Source organism: Myotis myotis, unplaced genomic scaffold (genome assembly GCF_014108235.1).
Source record: "Myotis myotis isolate mMyoMyo1 unplaced genomic scaffold, mMyoMyo1.p scaffold_m19_p_9, whole genome shotgun sequence".
Lineage (NCBI taxonomy): Eukaryota > Metazoa > Chordata > Mammalia > Chiroptera > Vespertilionidae > Myotis > Myotis myotis.
In genome coordinates, this window is record NW_023416401.1 from 47,337,222 (window position 1) to 47,362,220 (window position 24,999).

At 37.6% G+C, this 24,999-nt stretch overlaps 1 pseudogene; it reads left to right on the top strand.

Annotated features, from left to right (window-relative positions):
- Positions 1-12,154, top strand: part of LOC118663285 — a 59,325-nt pseudogene extending 47,171 nt beyond the window's left edge.
- Positions 12,155-24,999: the final 12,845 nt, after the last annotated feature.

The following is a 24,999-nucleotide window of genomic DNA, read 5'->3' on the forward strand; positions in this document are numbered from 1 at the left end:
ACTCTTGGTAGACAGCAATTCAAGTAGTAAATATATTTTTATGGATAATTAGTTGATTGAATGTCTGTGTGAATTCGAGTTTTTTTAATATTCATGGCTAATTTATATCTATGAATATTTTATTAATTTCTGTTTTGTTTGAAATAATGATGCTGCAATAACACAGAAGCCAAATACTTAACATTAGTAAACTCTAAATACTAAGTCAATGGCATTTCTATGATTAAGTATCACCCCAAGCTTCTGTGACAGAACAATTCAATATGCAAAATACAAACACTATGGCTCAGGTAGAGAGACCTGTAATCCATTATTTTCCTTAAAAGTAGAAAACCTAGATACTGAGCCAAATTCATTTTTTTCAAGACTTTTGATGAAATCACTTGATTACAGGAAATTAAGCCTGCTTTTTAGTAACCGAATCCTCATCCACAGAATGGGTTTCATCACATGCCTGAGACGGATATATACACATTTTTGAGGTAGACATTCACTTATTGGACAAATATTGTCCAATTTAGATTTGTATTTAAGCACATATACCAAAATACCATCATTGTTTACCTTTGTTTTGTGTGTTGTTTTTTTTCAATGATATGTAAGCTTTTAAGGATAGACATAGTACATTATATTTTGTTCTTGCTTATGTCTTGGTTTCCTGGCTCTAATACAATAAAAGTTTTATATAAATGAACAAAGATATAGAAATTCAAAATGTGCTCCCAAAGAGTCATAAGAGAGAGACTTGATATTTAATTCTAATCAGTGTACTGTAGGAGCTCCAACCCAGGGAGCATCATGCTGTTCTTCGCTAGTCAGCAAAAACCACTCGGGAGACCTGAGGGGAAAGACATAGTCTTTATTACTTAAACAATGGGGAAGACCTTGAATGGCAGTCAGTAAGATGAGTTTCTGAACAGGCCAAGGCCCTTCAGGGGCTTGACTAGCAGCTGGGGAGGGTGTGGGAATGTGGATGGGAATGGCCTGCTTGCAGGACTAGGACAAACAGAGAGCCTGGTGAGGCTTATTAGCCATCAGAACTTGAGAAACACTTGGGTATGAGCTGCTCTGCTCCTTGCGCCCATTGGCCAAGAGGATACATTCCACTGACTGGGATGGGGGATGGGGCTAAATCCTTGCTTGACCCTACACTAAGCATGGGATGATAAAATAGTATCATAATTTTCTGATTTCTTCCAAAGTCCTGAAAAAGAATGTTTCATACTGTGGGCCTTGCCTTTCAGATTCTTGGCTCTCTTTATGTGGTGACAGGTATAGCTTCTCTGCCTACGACCCCTGCCACATTTTCACTATCGCCCAAAGCTGAAAACCACAACGGCAATCCAAGCAGGTGCATGCAGTTGTCCCCCATGGAGATGGGATCTCTAGTCCTTTCAGCTGAGCAATCAGAAACAAATTTGAAAGATTTGAGGAGCTGAAAATCCTTACTTTCAGTTTCACTAGAAAACTGGTTCTCCGTATGTCACCATTCTGCCCCGTGTCAGTATCTATAGCAGGAATATCTATGTAACAGTTTGGGGCCTTACTGAAGCTACCAAAACCACATTTCTCAAAACCCCTTCTCATATTTCTCCCCGTGCGCTTCCCCTATTGACCATACTCATTTCATTACTAGTCAATCAAGAAGAAAGAACCAGCCCTAACTGGTTTGTCTCAGTGGATAGAGCCGCGGACTAAAGGATCCCGGGTTCGATTCTGGTCAAGGCCACATGCCCAGGTTGCAGGCTCGATCCCCAGTAGGAGGCATGCAGGAGGCAACCAATCAATGATTCATCATTGATGTCTCTATCTCCCTCTTCATTCCTCTCTGAAATCAATAAAAATATATTTTAAGAAAAAAAAAAAAAGAGGAAACCAGCATGGTGGCCAAACACTAACATTAATCTAAATTTCTGTCTTAGATCTTGTGACAGAGACTAGACCCCTCTGCGAGATATTTAAATAATTCTTCAGCTTTTGAAATCATTTCTATTACAAAACGAGAGATGCCCCATTACTCAAGTCAAATTCCATATCCACTGTTTATGTCTCATGTTTTGGAAAGTTTTATATACAAATACAGAAATAAGAATGCTACAGGACCTCTTGTAATGACTATATTGATACAGAATTCTGTCTGAATACTATAGAACCTTAGTGATTCAAATTTCTAATCTGTTTTACTAGTAAATTATAGTACAAATGTTATAATTTAAGAAGTGGAACTCTAAGATACCTCAGTTTGAGTCCCTATTATTCCATATATTAATGTGTGGACAAATGCTACAGTAATAAAAATAGTATGATACTGGCATAAAAACAGACACACAGACCAATGAAACAGGACACAGACCCCAGAAATAAACTCACATATATACAGAAAACTCATCTTTGATAAGAGCATTAAGCATATGCATTGGGCAAAAGATAGTTTCTTCAACAAATGGTATTAGAAAAACTAGATAACAGCCCCAGACAAAAGACTAAAATTCACCCTTATACACCATACACAAAAATGAACTCAAAATGGATTAAAGATTTAGATGTAAGATCTTATATGGAAAAATTCCTAGAAGGAAACAGGGGGAAAGCTTCCTGACATTGGTTTTAACAATTATTATTATTTTTTTAAATATGACAGCAAGCACAGATAAAATAAAAATAAATCAGCAGGATTATGTCAAATTAAAAAGCTTCTGTACAACAAAAGAAGCAATCAACAGAATGAAAAGGCAACCTATGAAATGGGAGAAAAAACTGCAGACCATGTATCTGATCAGGGGTTTAATCCCCCAAATATACAAAACTCTTATAACTGTCCAATTAATTAAACAAAGAGCTATGTGGCTCCCATACCTTGGCAGGCTAAGTAAGCAAACCTAACCCTGTAACTGCCTCCAGATTGGGAAGTCAAAACACTACAGACAACCAGTCACAAACAGCCATTTGGGCTTTAAGCCCTTCCCAGTCAATAATTTCCTTACTTTGCTTCACTTTTCCTTGTGAAAGCCCCTCCCCCGCTCCTGTCTGCTGAATGCCCACAACCACTTCCAAATTGGTGCTGCCCAATTCAAATACATTTGCTCAAATAAACTCTTAAAGTGTTTGACATACCTTAGTTTATGTTTTCACAGTTCTGGTGTCGGAAGAGGGAACCCAAGGAGAGCCCCCAGCCGCCCCGGAGCAGAGGTACCTGTGGAGCCCCTGTGCTCTGGCTGCCTGAGGCCCCTGAGCTCAAGGGTAAGTCCTTCTGGATCCTGGATCGCAGCTCTCAGCTTCTGCGTGACGGCTTTTAGAAGCCATTTGAGCATTTCTTTCTATATTCTGGGTCCAGAAACCACCTAGAGTCGGATTGGGCGGAACTTCCGGGCTCAGCCTGGGTCTGACTGAGGTCCAGCTGGATGCACCAGCAGGTGAATCTAACCAAAGATCATCTTGAACTACAGAGGCACAGTGGAAACCTTTAAACCGGATACACTCAACCATTTAGGAGGTGCCCTAGAGAAGAAAGGGCCTCGGCCCGGCGCTCGCCATAGAGGAAAATAATTTTTCCTCCTCTAGTTTATTGTGTCCAGGATGAAGCCCACGGGTTCAGGCCACTCGCTCCGGGCGCTGCAGACCGGCCTCTGGGAAAACTGGCAGTCGGGCAGGAGGTAAGAATTCTCCCCAACCCCAGCTCTCTCAGAGCTGTACCTGGGGTCTGGGCAAGAGAGGATGGTAGAAAATAAATTTTTATTGTTGTTGTTTTCCAAAGTCAGATTGGTAGGAGAAAACAATGGTTAGTGATCCGTCCTCTTCCTGGGACAGTTGTTGCCTCTTCTCCGTCTCATGTTATGTCCTGAGAACTTGGCTGGGCACAGGTAGGGGGACTGAAAATATGGTAAATAGTGCTGTTCTGTCCTGCGGGGGTGGGCTTTCAGGATGACCGAAATTGGTTGTTACTTCTACAGGTAGTGGTGAGGGTGTCTGTCCCAGTCATAAATCGTAGTCAATAATCCTATTTCAGGGGCCCTGTCAGAAATAGGGGGAACTGCTCTGGTCCAAAGGGCATGCAGGGAGGGACCTCCTGAGGCCCAAATGGGAGAGTGAACTGGGCATGTGCAGGCCGAACATTTTCCAGCAGTTTAAGGTCTGTGTGACTTTGGCTTCGGGCACAGAATGCTGTAGTGCCAAAATTTGAGGTCTCTCAAGGTCTAAGGCTGTAGAAACCCAAATGTGTCTGTGTATTTGCATACCCTTGCGGCCAGGTATTCCAGCAACTCAAGGTACATACATATAGTATGTCTGTATAGTGGAATAGTAGTAGACCATAAAAAAGGTAACCCGCCGAAACCGGTTTGGCTCAGTGGATACAGCATTGGCCTGCGGACTGAAAGGTCCCGGGTTCGATTCTGGTCAAGGGCATGTACCTGAGTTGCGGGCACATCCCCAGTAGGAGGTGTGCAGGAGGCGGCTGATCGATGTTTCTCTCTCATCGATGTTTCTGACTCTCTATCCCTCTCCCTTCCTCTCTGTAAAAATCAATAAAATATATTTTTTAAAAAAGGAAATCCTGCCATTTATGATAATTGGATGAACTATGAACCTGGTGCAGTATCCTAAGTGGGATAATAGGGCAGAGACAGAATGACAAATACTGTCTGATCTCATTTATATGTGGAATCTAAAAAAGAGGAAAACCAGAGAGGAAAACAATAGTTTCCAAGGGATGGAAATAAAGAGGGATGTGGGGCAAAGGGCACAATCGTTCAGTTATAAGATGAAAAAGTTCTCCAGAGCTAATGAATAGCATGGTGATTGTAAGTAATGACATTTTGTGTACTTGAAAATTTCTAAGAGAGTAAATCTCAAGTTTTCTCACCACACACACACACACACACACACACATGCACACACACACACAGACAAATATAGGTAATTATGTGAGGTTATGGATTGTTAGTTAACTTGATTGTTGTAATAATTTCACAATGTGGATGTAAATTAACACATTGTGCAACCTAAATATATACAAATGTTGTAAATCATGCTTCAATAAAACTGGAAAAAAATAACAAAAGCAGATCTAGAGACAGAGAAGCATTGATCAGACCATCAAACCTCAGAAGGAAGGTAGGGGAGGGTGGGGGTAAGAGGAAGAGATCCACCAAAGGACTTGTATGCATGAATATAAGCATAACCAATGGACACAGACACTAGGGGGGTAAGGGCATGAGTCGGGGGGGGGGGGGGTAGAGGGGGATAAGGACACATATATAATACCTTAATCATTAAAGAAAAAAAAACTGGAAAAAATAAAGGAACTACTTCAGTTTTAGTTACTGCTCTTCCATATATTAGCATATAAAGGAATGAGATTTAAATAATTTTGAACTTCAGTTTCCTTCTTTCAGCCATACACTTATGAATATTTAATATGTATTTGAGATCAAATAGTTAATAGATGAGGCAAATAGAACAATGTTTAGGAATGATGTTTTCCATGAGCCACAGTCTTAAACCAAAACCCAATGGCAGCACTTTATTTCTTTCAAAGTATCTGGCAAAGTTTGACTTTATGAATTGCTAATTCTGTTTTAGTTTAGAATTATTTACATATCTTATGACTTTTGTCAAATATCTTATGCTGCTTCTAAAGAGAGTTACACATAGCTAAGGGTATAGTCTTTTCCCCATTACTTCATTGACAATCAGGGAAAAGCATGTATGTTGTGAAAATATTTCCTTTTAAAGACTTCTAATGCTTTGCATAGTTGTAAAAAAAAGCATATCTAATGTACTTACTTGGAGTTAAAATTTTAGACAGAGTAGAAAAATGCTAAAATATTCTATGTAGATATTTAAATTTTTAGAGAATAATTGAAATCAATATTAGAACTATTTATCTTGATCAATTCTATGGAAGTAAATACTATTGACTTGAATTTCTAATTAATTTATCTTAAATTACACAGGTAATTCATAGATTTTTTAAGAACAGTTTATTAAACATATTGCATAAACATTTTCTCCTAGGTAAATGAGGCTTTATAAATTGCCAACCAATATTTAACATACATATTATAAATTTCTTAAAAGAGGCATGTATAAAATTTATAAAGGTTGAGAAGGGAAATTGCCTATCTGTACTTGAAAACCAGGGAAATTTCTTATCGTATTAAGGACATTAATGAGCTGACCTTTGGAGATACATGCCTCCCTGGTTTTCTCATCATGGGGCTTTAACGGTTTGCATTTGCTGTCTATATGGTATTGAGGACCTTGATAACTGGGCGTGGCCCCAAGATGACTCTGTACTGACTTGTATCCAGGTAATTGTTTTGTCATCCAAACAGACTCAATGGTACGGCTTCATCTTTACCCCCATATGGACCCAAGCAATTTTGATCAGTGTGTTGCCTTTCTATCAGGACTTAACCAAAATTTAAATATTCTCATTTTCTGCCTGCAAAGCTCTCAGAGCACAACATTTTTATAAAAAGGTGATCTCAATACTTCATTTTTCTATTTGTTTTAACATTAATCCATGCAAATGCTGGTATTTCAACATGTGAAACTCTCCTATAGCTCTTCTTTGTAAAATACTGGAGATAAACAACCCTCTTGTTTGGGCAGGAATAAAAGAGCCTTGTCTATGTCAAGGGCTATCTTAGTTGTTCTCAGTTTCTCAAAAAAAAATATTTTCTCTCTAACTATGTTTTTTTCAAAAACTATTAAATATTGCTATAAAGCTGTGGTTGAATTTAAAAAGTTTCCAGTGGATTTCTTGACAATTTAAATGCTTATCAAAAGCCTCAGATCAAACCAATGTCTAACTCCAGTAGTACAATTATTTTTGGTACCAAAAATCATGCTCCACTGTAAATCTTATATTCTCTTGGAAGAAAGACATCTATAACCTCCTTTGTTTTTACCTTCCAATAATACTGAAATCTTATTAAAACAATTAGAAATGGGCAAAACATTCAATGCTTGTGAAAATAATTATGGAACTCTGTGTTGAAATATTGTAATCAATGAGGGTCAAAATCTTCTACATCAACAGCTTAGTTCAGGGGTGGGCAAACTTTTTGACTCAAGGGCCACAATGGGTTCTTAAACTGGACCGGAGGGCTGGAACAACAGCATGGATGGAGTGTTTGTGTGAACTAATATAAATTCAAAGTAAACATCATTACATAAAAGGGTACGGTCTTTTTTTTTTTTTTAGTTTTATTCATTTCATACGGGCCGGATCCGGCCCCGCGGGCTGTAGTTTGCCCATGGCTGGCTTAGTTACTTTACAGCTTGATAAGGGCAATGTCTTATTTATAAAATTAGTCACTATGCTTTAGATACTAGAGTTACAATACTCTCTTTTCTTTAAGTATTTATTTATTTATTTCATTATTTATTTTACTGACTTCAGAGAGAGAGGAAGAGAAAGGGAGAGAGAGAGACAGAAACATCAATGATGAGAGAGAATCATTGATCAGCTGCCTCCTGCATGCCCTTACTGGGGATCGTGCCCACAACCTGTGCATGCGCCCTGATGGGGAATCTAACTGTGACCTCCTGGTTCATGAGTAGATGCTCAACCACTGAGCCATATGGGCCTGGGATACTCTTAAAATGCTTCCTATTTGTAAATTACAACAGAAAAGGTATTTCTGTGTACATAGTTATGTGGTGTACTGTGTATGTGAGTATATGTGTATGTTAATATGTGGTTATTTCTATTTTTATGAACTTGATAAATAACCTGGCTAGGATAGTGCTTCCAGAAATAGCTTGTTTATCTTAAGATTACTTTAGGAGCAATATTTATCTACTTAATTATATTCTGCATTCTTAACATTTGTAATCAGTTTCTTTTGGAAATTGATTATAGATACTGAGAAAAAGGGAGAATGCTACGCTTGTAATTTTTTTCTCCCTTTACTGGGGTCAATGGCTTTGAAAAGCCTCCCCCCCCCCACCCCCATAATGATTGATTACAATATTTCAACACAGAGTTCCATAAGTATTTTCACAAGCATTGAATGTTTTGCTCACTTCTAATTGTTTTAATAAGATTGATCTTTTGTGATTGTTTTATTGTAAGGTATTTATTTTAAAATAAAATGCATTGTAGGAAATTGATTTCTGTTTCAAGGGAAGAAAAGTCCTCAATAGATATTAGACTGAGAAAAAGAAAATTAAATTAAAAGATCAATTTTGAAGCCCAGGTCTTTGAATTTCCATTTATAATCCATTATTTTTGTACCCCTACATCTCTTTAATGATTCTGAGTAACAGTCTCTGAGTTTTGCCTGAAATCTGGCTTAAATGCTTTTCACATGCCAGACATACTTTAAAACTGAAGGACTTGGTTAAACATATTTAACCACTAATCTATATGACAATGTACATTGACCATTAAATAGATCTTAGGTAAAATCTGGGGCTGATTTTACTTTAATTGGAGATCCTGTAAAACCATGTATTAAATCAAATTAGATTAAACATAACAAGTTATTAATAAGGAACAAGAACAAGTAAAAATAAATTATTAGTAAAAGAGAGATACAGAGATAGCGAGATAAAGAAAAAGAGGTATTTTACATTCCATGGAAAGAGTCTGAATTTCAATAAAGGTGAGTAAAGTGTAATGTAGCAAGAATTCTTCACAGACCTTTTAGCATCCAAATTATGGCATGCATATTGCATGGTGCAATTTTACAAGCCTACAAAATAGTAACATTAATGGCCCAGCATCCTTAAAATCATAAGTCTGCAAAATGATTCACTTGCCATGCATATTGAATATTAATAACATCAAGTAGTTGCATTTATTAACCTTTTACATTAATGGTCAGAAATGAAACATGCTGAGAACAATTGCACAACAGAGGGGAAAATGTTTCTGATGACTATTGGGTTTAATTTGACAGTTAATAAAAACCATCAAGTACATAGTATGTTAGATTAACTGATCTGGATTCCATATGACAAGTCATTATTATTAAAGGCAAATAGAGGGTATTTTCAAATACGCCCTGGAGTGAGGTAGACTAAAATATGATGGTGCACTCTTGAATGTCAAGGACATTTTGTGCAGTGTGTAATTGAAAACTACATGTAATGTGCAGTTTGGGGACCATTTCATGTTCCTCTGCAGACCTCAAAGCATCACACTGAATATCTTATTGGAATCTGTCAAACTCAGCTCTAGGTTCAAATGCATAACAAATATTTATGGACAATCACCATTTTGATGACAGAGAGAGTGTGTCAAAGCGAACTACATCATTATAGTTAGCATATGAGTAAGTGTATAAGTGTCTTAACTGTTTCTATTTCCCCTTCAATTTCTTTTACTTAAAAATTAGTCAAATTTTACATAATCTATAAGTTAGCCCTTATTAGAAAATTAGAGTCATGGGCAACTGGGTGATTTTTCAATAATGTAGTGAGTGATAAGTTATGATTCTGACTAATTATGCCTTCCTAAATGTCATCCACACTCATTAAGAAGTATGTAGACCATCAGAAGTAGGACAGTTTTGTTTTAAGAATATTGAAAGTTTAAAGTATGCAAATACTGGTAACCTCATAAATAAGTGCTTTACAATACAAGATATCTAAAATATTGACAAATAAAAGTTATTGTTTACTATAAGAATTTTGGTACGCTTATCACTCTATACATACACCTATATATGCATTACCAATGGACATCCAATGGACATAGGATGGTGCAGACCTGTGGCAAGCACGAACCAGGTGGAGGGGAGCAATGGGGGGAATAAAAGGGACATCTGCAATATGCTCAACAATAAAGATTTAAAAAAAAAATCTTCCCTGTGAAGTATTTCACTGTACCATCCCTACTGGGATGGTGGTGTATGTCCACCTCTGGTTGTACAAATGTACACTGTATACACTGCAAAGTACTGCCTTTACCGCATGCTTTTGTAATGATTAAAGTGTCAGGAGACTGAGCAACTTGAGGACAGGGACTATGTGTCACCAGTTTTGTATCTATGGTGTTAAGCATTTGCCTTGGCATGTAGAAGATACTCTTCAAACCTTTCTTGTCTAAACGAATACCACATGGGTGAATGTTTGTTTATGGCTCATTGTACAGTTGGATTTTTAACTTTTTCTAAAACAAAACTGTATTCACAGACAGTATTAAAGAATGAGATTCATCTTTTAAAAGAGGAGTGGCGTTTAGTTCTGTAACCTGTCGGACTATTATCTCCACAAAGCAAGGTATACACGAAGCATATCCCTGGAAGGGGCTGACGGCAAACCACCAAGATTCAACTCAGTCCTCCAGGGCGGCTAGAGAGACCCCGGAAATACCTGGGAGGGTGGGTACTGCAGAGAGTTGGTGACGCACTTCCAGCCTGGGTTACTAGTTTTTGTTGATTTTCTTGTCACCGGAAGGGTGAGCACTAGGTGGCATAGCTGCAGGTAGGAGGACTCTTGCATAGGGCCAGGTGGGGTGCACCTCTATTTAAGGAAGGACGATGAGTTCCGTGGCTTTTTGCAGGGTTCGCTCTCTACTCACCTGAAGGCAAAACCCCGGAAAAGTGGGCACGTGCAGAAGAAAGATGAGTTCACGCTTAATGGCAAGTGGAAGCAGTGGCGCTGAGGCGGGGGGCGGGGGGGCCTGGAAGGTGGCTGCAGGGGCCCGGGTCACCGCCCGCTCCTGTGTGATGGACTCTGATAGTGAAAGTGGAAGGAGACTCACCGGGAGTTCGGGAGTCTGACTGTCCCTGGACTGTCTGGATCCGAAACTTGTCAACAGTATTGTAGTCGGTTCTGTTTTCAGGAGGTGGCTGGACCCGAAGAGGCACTGAGCTGGCCCAGGGAACTTTGTTGTCGGTGGCTGAGGCCTGAGATGCACTCGAAGGAGCAGTTCTTGACCATCCTGTCCTCAGAGCTGCAGGACTGGGTGCAGAAGCACTGCCCCAAGAGCGGGAACCAGGCTGTGGGCATGGCACAGCTCCTCACCCAGAGACTGGTGAAGGTCAAGGATGAACCTGTAACCTGGGAAGAGTGGGAGCATCTGGACCCAGTTCAGAGAAACTTCTGCAGGGATAGGGCACTGAAGGGTTATGGGAACACAGCCCTACCAAGTTTGGGAACCAGAACAGAGAACAAAGAGTTGATTGCAAAGCAAGAAATTCTAGAAGTAGAGACACAGATACAGCTACAAGAAGGGTCCCAGGGGAAGGCTCCCCTGTTGTCCAAATGTGGTGATATGCAGGAGGAGACCCCTTAATCCTGAAACTTGAAAATTCTGAGGAACAAGGACTCACCAGCATCTCAGATCTCAAGAATGTTCCCACAGAAGAGGTAGATGACAAAAATAATGAAATTGGAAATAGTGCCAGAAGTTCAAACTTAATTTTTGTCAGCATGGCCTGACAGCAGAGAGGTCTGTTAATGGTGCCGAATGTGGCAACAAGTGCAAACAGAGTGTAGATATGGTGAAACATCAAGTGGTGAAACCTCACAAATCTGTTGACAGTGTGGGACATTTCCATACTTCAGGCCTTTTTGAGCCCAGAGGCAGCTCCATGAAGAAAGACCTTATAAATGTGATAACTGTGAGAAGGGTTTCAAACAGTGTTCTGACCTCCTGAAGCACCACAGAATCCACACTGGGGAGAAACCCTATGAATGCCAAGAATGCGGGAAGAACTTCAGTCAGAGCGCTGGCCTGATTGAACACCAGAGGACACATACAGGGGAAAAGACATACACATGCCCCAAATGTGGGAACAGCTTCAGACAGAGCTCACATCCCAGTCGGCATCAACAAATCCATAAAGGAGAGAAACATTATAAATGTACCCAATGTGAGGAGACCTGTTGTATTTCCCACCATTTTAGGCATCAGAGAATCCATAAAGGGGAGAGACCCTATACATGTGAAGAATGTGAGAAAAGCTTTAAACGATGCTCTGATCTCTCTAAACATCAGAATCCATACTGGGGAGAAGACTTGTGAACTGTCTGTGGGAAATGCTTCCGTCAGAGTATGACCCTCATTATACACCAGAGAACTCACACTGGAGAAAGACCTTATAAATGTCTTGAATGTGGGAAAAGCTTTAGACAGAGTCCACACAATATCTGACACCAAAGGATCCACAGAAATAAAGTCCCATCATTTTGACATGGTTCTACATGAAACACACACACACACACAAAAACAAATGTTGATGTCATCCTAAAACAACTACACAAACACACCCAGAAATAATGTTTAACCAAATATCTGAACACCCAAACATCTTGGCACCAACTGTCTGGGGAAAAGATGAGTCAAATTGACACAAAGAATTAACCATCACAGTTGATAGGGGCAAAGGATCAGAAGAATTTAAGATACAGCATTGAGAATGCCATAGAAGCTGTCCAAAGCTCAAGAAAATGCATATAATGACCAAAACTGAATCAAACCAACAGGTGTATGCTTTAGTGTCTCCAGTTGTGAATTCTGAAGACCTTGGATATTTCTTAATCTCTTCTTCAGAATCATGCCAATTTCATCACCAGGCCTGCACCTACTTAAATATTGCTGAATCCTTGTGATTTTATTTCTGCTACCAAAAATCTAATTCAATTTGTCATCATTTATTAATTGGACCTGGTGCCTATGCCCCTGACCCAGTTTTCCTGTGTGGCTCTTGCTGCTGCAATCCATTTCCCACTTATCAGCGAGATTGATTTTTGTGACACATATATTGGATCAGTCAATTAAAGTAATTAGTATAGGTTTTCCATTGTACTTAGAATAAAATCCCAGAGTCTTGAAATGACCTACAGAACCCTGCACGAACTGGTTGGTCCCTACCTTCCTCTCAAGCCCTGTATTACACTCAATAACTTGTTCTCTCCATCACATTTGAGGAATTCTGCAAAGTAATCCTTGACTCAGAACAGTCACACAAGCTGTGCTTTCCATAGAAAGCTCTTGCCTCATTCATCCATAAACTGCCTCCTTCACATCATTAAAGGCTCAGCTTAAATGTTACCTTTATAGAGACTGTCTTTGTCAACCATTTCTCAAGGAAGCTGATAGCTTACAGTTTTGATTGATCACCATATGTTATATACTATTCATAAATAGTATAAATTTTCCCAAAATATCACTTGCTTCCATTGGCAGTATTTCTAAATCTATTTGTAGCCAATATGGGCTGGTAAAACTAGGTGGAAGAAAATAAAGGAATACCTGTACTGTGTATAAGCTTTCCTCTCTCTATACTAAGCTAGCACTAACTGTAGTAGTCTAATATGTCATTACTAATATGAATATTTTGATGATAGCATAGTCATAAATAAGATTTTAATTTTTTTTTCATTTTCTTTATTATATAAGCTTTGAAATTTTATAAATATTTTACTGGTTACCAAAATAAATTTATTGACATCATTTTATTCCATAATTGAAATGCTATAAATTAGCTGTGATATATGGCATTCAAATAATTTTTCGGATGAAATAAAATACAAGTGGGTGAAAATAGCTGAAAAATTATTGTATAATTATTCTCTATGTGTCTAATGGAGCTATGCATGGAAAGTACCTCTCTGAAGCTGCTTCTTTACAAATGTAGAAAAGAGTAGGAGGTGGATATTAATTGAGACATCACCCCCCCCCCCCACACACACACACAGTTAAGACACTGCAAATTCAGGGATTTCCTTAATTCTCCATAAAAAACCATGCATACATTTGAGGCTTCCTGGTAGAAATTGTGAATTAGAAAAATAAGTGGATGGTTTATGTAAAGGATATACAAAGACAAAAATGATATATAGTTGTTTGGAAAATAATACAATAATTAATAAATAATAATACAAGAATAAACTGTTTTGTGTATTCACAACTATACACTTCCTTTTGCCCCACCCTGTCTAAGAGACTAGTTATTTAGTGGATCAGTGAGGCAATATGAAAGAGAAAAAGGACTCTTTAGAAAAGGTGAGTTAGGGTAAAATAATATATATATAGAGAAAAACATATACATAGAATTAGGTATACATATAATATACATGGTAGAGTGAGACTTATTCTGACACTGATTATATGTCTATATTGTGGAAAGTACTTGAGTGATTAAAAAAACAGTTGCCCTTAATCTTATATTTCAATTAAGACAAGGTAATTCATAGAAAAGGGTAAAGATTATAGTATATTCCAGTTTATAATGACAAGATATAAATTATTTATTCTGAAAGACAGGAAAACTATGGAGGCTAGACTAGCTGAGAAAATAGGAATACCTGAAGTGAAAGTTTGGAAGCCCAAGAAGTTACATTGCTTTGTTTCCCATATCAGGAGATAATTCAGTGGTTTAGTTATAAAAATGTTCTGTCAATTAGAGCATAACAGCCTTTTATGTTATTTATCTCATTGTGGTACAGAAACAATTTGGGTTTTTGATTTCACAATTCCCATGTATTTTTATATATTGCTGTTACAAGTCATCTATTTTGTAACATTCCATTTAATAATAAGCTGTAACTTTAAATTCATTGTCTCCCATTCTTGCGTTACAAGTTATTTTAATTTGTTGATGAAAATTGATGGATCAAAATGGAAATTTTGATGGTAAAGCCTCAGGTCATAAAATGCTTCATTTATATACCACAAAGAAGAGCACTTTCAATTTTTGCATTATTCTAAAATGTAACTGGGTTTATAACAACATTAGTCTTTGCTGCAATGAAAGTAGCACAGTACATTGATTAGCATGATGGTGGATTGATTAGATTTCATTCTACATTGATGAGTCAACGGAGACAAGCAAAGGAAACTGCTGACTCTGGATTTATGAAATGGCAGGTGGAACACACTGCTAACCAAGCAGCATTTAGCGTTATTTCCTATTCCCTGACAACCCATTCTAAACTCTGCTTTACAAACACCATAGAACAGTGAGCCCCAAGTAAAATTAAGAAAAACCTGTATATATCAAGTAGAGTGACAGGGTGGGGTGGGGTAGGGGGGTGGGTAGAAGGATTATCTCAAAGAAAAAATTTGTTATCATTCCCCAATGGAAAAACAAAAAAAAGGTCATATTTACCATGTGACATCAGAAACTTTGCCAGGAATGATATGGAAATCAAAAAATCAGAATTGCAATTGATATTTTGATGATAATGATATCACCAGCATATCTAAATGAATATAAGGCACTCTACTTACATTTATGCATTTGGCAGCAAATTTTTGTATACTAATGTATGCCAGGCATCATGTTAGGCTTGGAAAATAAAATAAAATAAAATAAAATAAAATAAAATAAAATAAAATAAAATAAAATAAAATAAAATAAAAACAAGCTTTTTTCCTCAGAACATTTTTTTATTGTCCCGTATGACTTAACAATTGACAATTTTGTCACATCTTTATTCTATGCCCTTAATCTCCTTTTGTTTCAAGGTTGTAGAGATATCTTGCTTTTCCTTTCAACTGTCTGACTTTTATGTTACCATCTCAGGAAATATTTTCTTTTTTTATTAATTTTTAGACTTTCCAAAATTTCTGCTTCAGACTGGCTCCCAACAGTCATATATAGAAAAAAAGAATCCTGTCTGTATCTCAGGATTGATTTACTCTTGATGTCTTTACTCAGGTGTAGTAAATGGCGTTTAAAAATATATACATATTATTTTTCCATATAAACTTGCCCTTTTTGATTCTATAACTGACACTAATTACTTTATTTTCACTAGATTTTAAATCTTTAGAATTAACTTTGAATCACCCCTCCCCTTTATTATTTATAATGAATTGCCATGCAAGGTAAATACCATCTAATGTCCATTCCCAGAGACTCTATTCTAATCAGATCTTAAATATTCCTGCTTCAATATATCATATGATAAATGTTAGTATTTCATTACATGTTTTTTCTCATCCCACTTTAATGCAAACATCGCAACTGTCATGTTGCTTCCACATATTTCTAAAATACACAGAAAAATAATAAAACCCTTAATATCTCACTATCCTTGAAATATGTGAAGTTTTTATTATTGCATTTGAGGCCCTGTATTATGTAATTACTTAATGTTATATTACATTATCAAGAACTGTGATGAGTTTGAAATTGTACCCTGATTTCTAGTAGCTAGTTAGCCTTCCATAAGTGCATGGATACTTGAAGAAAATGAGAAATTCCCGGTTCAACGACAAAAAATGTTTATTACTCATGGCACAGCAGGCAGCATGAGATCCATGGAACAGCACAGTGGGTGTTGTGCAGAGAGGGCTTTGTCACAGCGGAGAAACTCTTGAGTTTAGGGCACCTTGAGCTTTTATTTGTTTATTTTTATTTTTTAAACTATATTTTTATTGATTTCAGAGAGGAAGGGAGAGGGAGAGAGAGATAGAAACATCAATGATGAGAGAGGATCATTGATCGGTTGCCTCCTGCACGCCCCTTACTGGGGACCGAGCCTGCAACTTGGGCATGTGCTCTTGATGGGAATTGAACCTGGGACCGTTCAGTCCATAGGCCGACGCTCTAGCCACTGAGCCAAACTGGCTAGGGCTGCACCTTGAGCTTTTAAAAGGTATATGCTAAACTTGCCAAAACATTGCCTCAGCATGAGCTAGTGTCTTTTTTTAAAATATGTTTTTATTGATTTCAGAGAGGAAGGGAGAGAGAGATAGAAACATCAGTGATGACAGAGAATCACTGATCAGCTGCCTTCTGCACACCCCCGACTGGGGATTGAGCCCGCAAGCTGGGCATGTGCCCTTGACCAGAATCGAACCTGGGACCCTTCAGCCCACAGGCCAACACTCTAGCCACTGAGCCAAACTGGTTAGGGCAAGCTAGTGTCTTTTATATCCCAGAGAGAAAACAAATCAGTTCTCTGCCCCCAAAAGGAGGCAATATTCCTGTCTTTAATGTATGTTTGCTATACAAATGTTCTTAAAGAGATAGTACAGAAGAGAAGAAATTAAAAGGCATAAAGAGATACAATGACCTGCTGAAAATGTCTCCTAACACACATATTCCACTCCCTAACCTCCTTGTCTATGAACTTTCATTGTATATTAGCAGGGAGGCTTGTTAAGACAGAAATTTAATGTGGTGACCAGTGAATTGTTGGTTTAACAAATTTAATAACTAGTGCTTGTTATTGTCCTCAGTCACTTGTTTTATTTTTCTATTTTCTTCATAAAAAGCTTAAAAACAAACAACCGATCAACTATAAATGCATCATTCATGCTTAAAACTGCATATAGATGATATACATATATTATCTGTATTGAATTACAGAGATGTTGCAGGGATAAGGGAAGAACATGATAAAATGCAGAAACTTGAGACTGCCTGAAACCTCATCAAAAGGTTATGTGAATTTTATTCTGAAAAGAAATTCAAGTAGAACTAGATGGTTACCTTAAGAAGAGCAGTGACTTTAGTCAAGTGGCAATAGTCAACTTGAAGGAATCTCTACAATAGGGGAAAAGGATATAAATCTGCAAATCTTATTATTTACTCTTTTCTCATATATTTAGCTGGGGATACTTATACTCTAAATCTAACAAAAACAATAACCAAAAACAAACAAAAAACAACAGAGGAACAGAGGATATGGGAGTCTGTTGATGTAAACCACATAAATCAGTCTTCCAATAAACCCATAAATGATAGTGTTGGTATAACATAAAAGGCAATACATACGCAAAATAATTTCCTGCTACCAATCAGATGAGCAGCTAATACACTTAGGAGATAATAACATAGCAATAATTCAGCTGTTGGTAGTGGAGTAGACAGACCAGCATTGGCAAGAAGGCCATTTTTTAGTCAGTCCATGCATAGCCATGAATAGTCTTCATTTCTGCTGCTATTTTGTAAGTGGACACATAAGTTTTAGGGATATTTGGCAAATCTGCTGATTTAAGTTCACAGTGATGGTCACTGTTTCCCTGATTATGGTCAGTATCCACTGCTGCTGATGCCCTCTAGGTGGTATTTGTGTGAAACACAACTGTTTTCTCATTCTACGTTGTTCCAATCACCAGTGTTCCCAGTTTCCAACTTCCCTGCCAAACATTAGTCTTTATCAGTCAGTCTGCTGTTGATCTGTGACTTAGATTGTCCTTTCACATAAACAGCACAGTCAGATGTGCTGGTCAAAATTCTGGTCATTGGAAGAACCTGTGCCTACATCACTGATGTTCAAGGCTACTTCTTATTAAAATAAAGTGCAGTGCTCTCTACTTCATCCCTTACCACATTCAGTTGTAGACCCTTTTGTGAAGCACATTGATGTTTTATTTTTTTCTTAACTTGTTATAAGTGTTGAAAATAAGGTTATAGGTTTTGATGAAACAGATATGTTGAAGTAGTAAGGAAGCACCATCCATCTGCTCATGCAGTTTGTGGCACCATATGGATGCACTCAATCCTCTGAGTTTATATAACGTTTCTGTTTTATAATGCAATTTTGGTTCTGTTCATGTCCACATTTGTGTTTCAGTGGATCGGGTAATATCCGATACATTATTGAAGTTTAAATTACACAGTTATTTTTTGTCCCGTAATCAAGTGTTCCATCTTCACTAGGTTTTAGCATAAGGCCAAGAATTGCTTTAAAAACAAATATTAATCAAGGATGGAATAGACTTTCTGAAAAACCTTGGGACATATTTTATGATTCTATTGGAACTTCCTGTCAGAACTTTATTCTGCACGTCTGTCTGGCCCAAACTGTTGGAACTGATTGTTCCTAAGTTCCAAATCTCCGGGAAGCTCACACCAGTTTAGACTGCTATAGAGCCTATTCATGCTTTGGTTCCAATTTAAACCTGGCAACCTTACAGGTTATCTTACAAGTGATTTCTAGAAGCAAGTTCAAATATGATACATGTTGGCTCTAAAACCCAAAGAGATCAACTAAGAGTTTTGCTTTCCATCATAATAGGTAGGTGCAGCAACCTGTCTTATTTTAGAAGGGTAAGTCAATATTCACCATTCCAGTAATCTCCCTGGAATTTCACTAGGCTTATCTTCTACCTTTGGGCAGACATATGCATTTATAAGGTCACTAATGTGCTTGCTACTCTTTGATTATCAGGTTTAAATAACATAATGTTGTCAATATTATGAACCAGTGTAATTTTTTGTTTTCTGTGAGAATGATGGATGCTTCTATGAACTATGTAGTAGGATGATGAGCAGGGGGTTGACACAGTATTGCAATAAAATATTAAAAGTACATATGCTCTCATGCCTACCATGAAAATGAAAATGGACAAGTGCTGGAGAGGATGTGGAGAAAAAGGAACACTCGTGCACTGCTGGTGGGAATGCAGACTGGTGCAGCCACTATGGAAGACAGTATGGAGTTTCCTCAAAAAACTACAAATGGAACTCCCATTTGACCCTGTGATCCCACTTCTAGGAATATATCCCAAGAAACCAGAAACACCAATCAGAAAGGATATATGCACCCCTATGTTCATAGCAGCACAATTCACCATAGCTAAGATCTGGAAACAGCCTAAGTGCCCATCAGTAGATGAATGGATTAGAAAACTGTGGTATATCTACACGATGGAATACTATGCTGCTCTAAAAAGGAAGGAACTCTTACCATTTGCAACAGCATGGATGGAACTGGAGAGCATTATGCTAAGTGAAATAAGCCAGTCAATGAAGGAAAAATACCACATGATCTCACTCATTCATGGATAATAGAGACCATTATAAACTTTTGAACAATAATAGATACAGAGGCAGAGCTGCCTCAAACAGATTGTCAAACTGCAGGGGAGGGTTGGGGCACAGGAGGTAGGGGGGTAAGAGATCAACCAAAGGACTTGTATGCATGCATATAAGCATAACCAACAGACATAAGACACTGGGGGATAGGGGAGGCTAGGGGACTGTCTAGGGTGGGGGGGAAAAATGGACACATATGTAATACCCTTTGTATTACTTTAAGCAATAAAAAAAAAAGAAAAAAAAGAAAATGAAAATGGGTTGTGATCTTACTGTTTGAAATGGAAAAGAAAATATAGTTACCTGGTCAAAGAAAGTCTTTAAACCAGCTATCAGAAGTTGTATTGATTTTACTCCAGTAAAAATATCACATCTGAAATCAAAGTTGTGATTGAAAATACCACTTGAATAAGTTTACAATAATCTAATGTCATTTTCCACAACCCTTTTGCATTCCTACAGTCACATAGAAAAAAGTTAGAGAGATGTGGTAGAAGTTACTAGTTTTAATTTTCTTAGTCTTTACTAGTTTTGCTAGTCTCTACAATTGTCCCAGGGGGTTAGAATTGCTTTTTGTTTAATATTTTCAGGATTTCCACATGCTTCCTCCCACATTAACACAGCTCATTTGGGAACTAAAAAATATGGTTCTAACAGCTACAAATCTATCTATTCCCACTATATATTCTCTACTAAGGCAAACAGTTATAGAATAGGTCTACAGTCCCATTTATCTACTGTTAGGTGTATTCAGAAGAAGACACATCAAACCCTGACCTCCTCATCAATCATCTGCCTGTATTAATAGTCCTTATTCTAAGAGATGAGCTTAAGGGTCAACTTAATTTTAGTTACCCCCAGAAGGTCTGTGTATTTCTGTTTTCTTAGGAAACAATCACTGTTTAGAAAACGTAAGTATCTTTCTCCCAAATAACCCAATCTTCCAATCAATAGAGAGTGTAGTAATTTCCAAAGTGCTTACATCTGAGAACTGAGTAAGAAGCAGTGTATCCTCATTAAAATTATTTTAGTTGCATACTTGCCCAGCAGTCTTAGGTTTTTTTGTTTTTTTTTCTTGTAAGTATGTCATAGAAAACCTTAGGAGGTTTACAATAACTTAAATTTCTAAGTGATTCATAGATAAATTAGCCAAAACAGCTATCTCTACATCTGAAGGCTCTGATTGCTATTTTACTCTGTGCTCATTGTGGAAACCTTACCTCTGTGTCTCTGATGCATAAGTACCATCACTATGGGATGCCTTCATGCCCACTGAGATCAGGCTTGAATCTAATACATGTAATTAGAATCTAGGCTTGCCCTCAGACATACTTGTCTTATGACTTCAGAAGATAAGGCTTTCTTGATAAACTCTTTTTCTTTAATACTTTTTTTAACAAGTCATTTTTTATATATCTGACACCTAGGACTATAATGGGAAACTTGACTATTGCCCTAAAAACTTAGTAACACCACCACTTGATGTCACACTTTTTTGTTTTCAAGTGCTCTCCATTCCATGTTATAACCAGTAATATGCTTTAAAAAATATTTTTATTGATTTCAGAGAAGAAGAAGAGGGAGAGAGAGAGATAGAAACATCAATAATGAGAGAGGATCATTGATCAGTTGTCTCCTGCATGTCCCACACTGGGGATTGAGCCAGTAACCCGGGCATGTGCCCTGACCAAGAATTGAACCATGATCTCCTGGTTCATAGGTCGACACTCAACCACTGAGCCATGGCAGCTGGGTACCAGTAATATTCTTTAATAATTTCGTCGGCATTGTATGGAATGGAATGTATATGTCTTACCCAACCACAGAAGTTACTTTTTCTTTTTCTTAGAGCTTTAAGTTAGAATTTTTTAATAGTACGCTCTCTGCTTCCTTGAAATGTACAAGTATATAAATATTTTAAAAGCTAAATAAGTCTCTTGCCAGGTTAAAACCCCGGGAATACCTTTCTCAAGGACCTAGGAGTCGTCTCTTTGAAATACTAGTATGTTCAACAAGGGAGAGAATTCAAGTGCTTCTTCCCAGTTGCTGTGAGAAGGTAGAAAGCAATTTCAGTGACCACCTTGCTCCAAAACTACCTCCTGGTATAAAGATTTAGAAGTTTATTTTTACTTTGGAGAAAGCCATTTTGCTAACAAATCTGGTCACCCCACTTATCATGTAAATGTAGGATAAACTATGTGTGACCAATGTTATTTTTACTTTGGATAAAGCCATTTTGCTAACAAATATGGTCACCCCACTTACCATGTAAATGTAGGATAAACTATGTGTGACCAAGGTGCTGTTCAGGCTTCTTTGTGGGGACTATTTATCATTTATCTTGAGAACATGTACATAATGGGCTGTATCTGCTGGGCTCTACAAAGGGTGAGAGGTCTTTCAGTCTTTGCAATCTCTTAGCAGGTTGCCTATACATCACACTCTGGATTAATGCATATTCAACAATAAAATAGTTTTCTTTCTCCTTTACCTTTGTAGAAAAGTGTTACAGTTTGAGAGATTTGTTTTAAATTACATTTCCCCAATAGCCTCCACACTTGGTTGTTCTTTGGCGAATAAGTGCTGGCAATAATGGTATAAACTAAAGAGGCAAAACTTTGAGAAGAGCGAAGAATCTTTAGCAAACTTAACATGGAGAGGGTGTGAATTATCTCTGCTGTAGACCTGTGCCCACACAGGAATCTAAACAAACCCCCCCAGCACAGCTCTTGCACACAGGCACAGGGACAGGTGCAGTTTCACAGTGACACATGGGAGTGGTAAAGAAATAGACTGTGGAATTCTCTGGAAGTAGTTATTTTTCTGGCCTTTGGGCATAAAAAAGAAAAAAAAAGGCAGAATTTCACCAGCCTCAATAAGCCAATTCTTGGACATTTGTTGAATTAGACGTCAGCACAAGACTATTTTCTAACAGTAGGTATGTGCACCAGATAATTTATGATAATTAGGAAAACAAAAGAGATGTGGATTTTTTTTTATATACAGAGTTTGTAAGGTGATTCCTACTGGATAATCCTAAAAACATTGCATTTCTTTTCCACTTTGGGTCTTTGGTTATATCTGTCTGGGACCAGGAATGCACTTATATCTCTAGGTGTTTTCGTTTGTTTTTGTAATATTAACATTATTTTATTGATGACCATCTTAAATAATTAGAACCCTCTGAGGTTTTCTCTGGTTGCCCACCCATTTGTGGTCATTTTACAAGACCTAATCATTTAATAAAATAAAATAAAAAACTATCTGCATGCTGCATTCCATAGTTAAGTAAAGTGGGTTTATTAAACTTGTTATAGGACAGGGAAAGTAAAGTGGGTTTATTAAACTTAGTTAAGTAAAGTGGGTTTATTAAACTTGTTATAGGACAGGGGAAGCTGACCTTAGAGGAGCCCTGCTAGTGCCATAGAGAGGGGAGGGGGGATCTGTGCTAGGGGCTTGGGTTTGTGCAGGTGAGCTAAGAAGCAGGAGGCTGTTCTTGATTGGATAATGCCTGGAGGGAAAGCAATATATGCTTCTGTATGTTAGTGTATATTCAGAAAGCAGGAGGGTTAAAGTGAAACTACAGTTGTTAGTCAGAAGAGGGCATATTTGATCATTTTTGTGGAATTGGTGGAAAGGCCCTGTCTATATCTTGTTCTGGGCCTTGCTTATGTTCTGTTGCAAGTAGGAGGGTCTGGTATTCAACCAGACTTATTTTCACTTTCTTTGATTGTCAATAAGATTTTTTTTTAACCTCATTAATTATAAACCTATTTTTGAAATAAGGTACTGAAGGTCTTAGAAAAAATAATTATTGATTCAAGGTCACACAATTATAATTGGCAGTGTTAATGCAGAGTCAAGAATTCTGGCTCCTAACCACTACTCTCTGTAGAATTACTCTCTGCTAATTCTATACCTACATATCTCTGGGGGTTTGCTTTTCGCTTGCCTGCTTTAGCTAACCAATGCCTGTATTGACATGGTGAAATTGTCCAGATACATTCAAGAATCAAGTCTCTGTCTTTAAAATATTAAAAATATACGGAAATTGTCTCCTGATTGCTTGGGTAAAGATTTTACCTTTGTCATGATTATTTGGGTATTCTACAAGTATAGTATAAGGAGGATTCACTACAATTGACATATGATATAGACCCTACAGCTGTCTAATCCTGATATAGACAAGAAACAAAAGATACATGTTCCCTGTTTCCACTACGCATCTCCGACATCTTGATTAGTATAATGGTCTGGGTGGTTGACAACTTGATTAATCTGAGCTTTTTCTAATCAGAAACACATTCTAACTCTTTTTACTCTGAAGGATTTTCTGTCTCTTTTGCTGATAAGATCAATCAAGGCCTGGATAAATTTAGTAGCCTTCTAGTGGAAGAGCCATATCTTGGTACTGAAATATACTTTGTCTTTTCTGACTCACTTAGACAGCTTTTCTTAGAGAATGAAAGGTAAAAAAGATACATTTTATAATACCTAAGAACAGAATCTATATTCTGTTATTTTATACCAGAGGCCTGGTGCATGAATTCATGCTCCAGTGGGCACCCTTGGCCTGGCCTGTGGGATTGGGCCAAAACTGGCTCTCCGACAACCCCCGAGGACTCCCAGATTGCAAGAGGGCACAGGCCAGGCTGAGGGACCACACTGATGCATGATCAGGGCCGGGGAGGTTGGCCAGCCAGGGAGGGACTACAGAAGGCCTCCAGGGCATGTCCAGCCCATCTTGCTCAGTCTCAATCAGCCGGACCCCAGCAGTAAGCTCACCTACCAGTCAGAGCATCTGCCCCCTGGTGGTCAGTGCACATCATAGCAAGCGGTTGAGCAGCCGTAATATATCATTAGCATATTACACTTTGATTGATTTAACGGCCAACCGGACACTTAACATATCAGGTTTTTATTATATAGGATAGTCAGTAAAAAATATTTGGAATAATTGCTGATATATTTCTTATTAATACTTATATGCTGGAGAATAGCATAATAAATATATTTTTATAATATTATTATATACAATATTAAAAGTAAAGATTTACTCAATTTTTTTCTTTCAAATAATTTATTTTATCCTTTTTGTTTTAATTCTCTTTGCAAATTATATCCAATTAACCATGAATTCCTGATGGTCTAGAACAGTGATGGCGAACCTATGATACGCGTGTCAGATGTGACACGTGAACTCATTTTTTTGGTTGATTTTTCTTTGTTAAATGGCATTAAATATATAAAATAAATATCA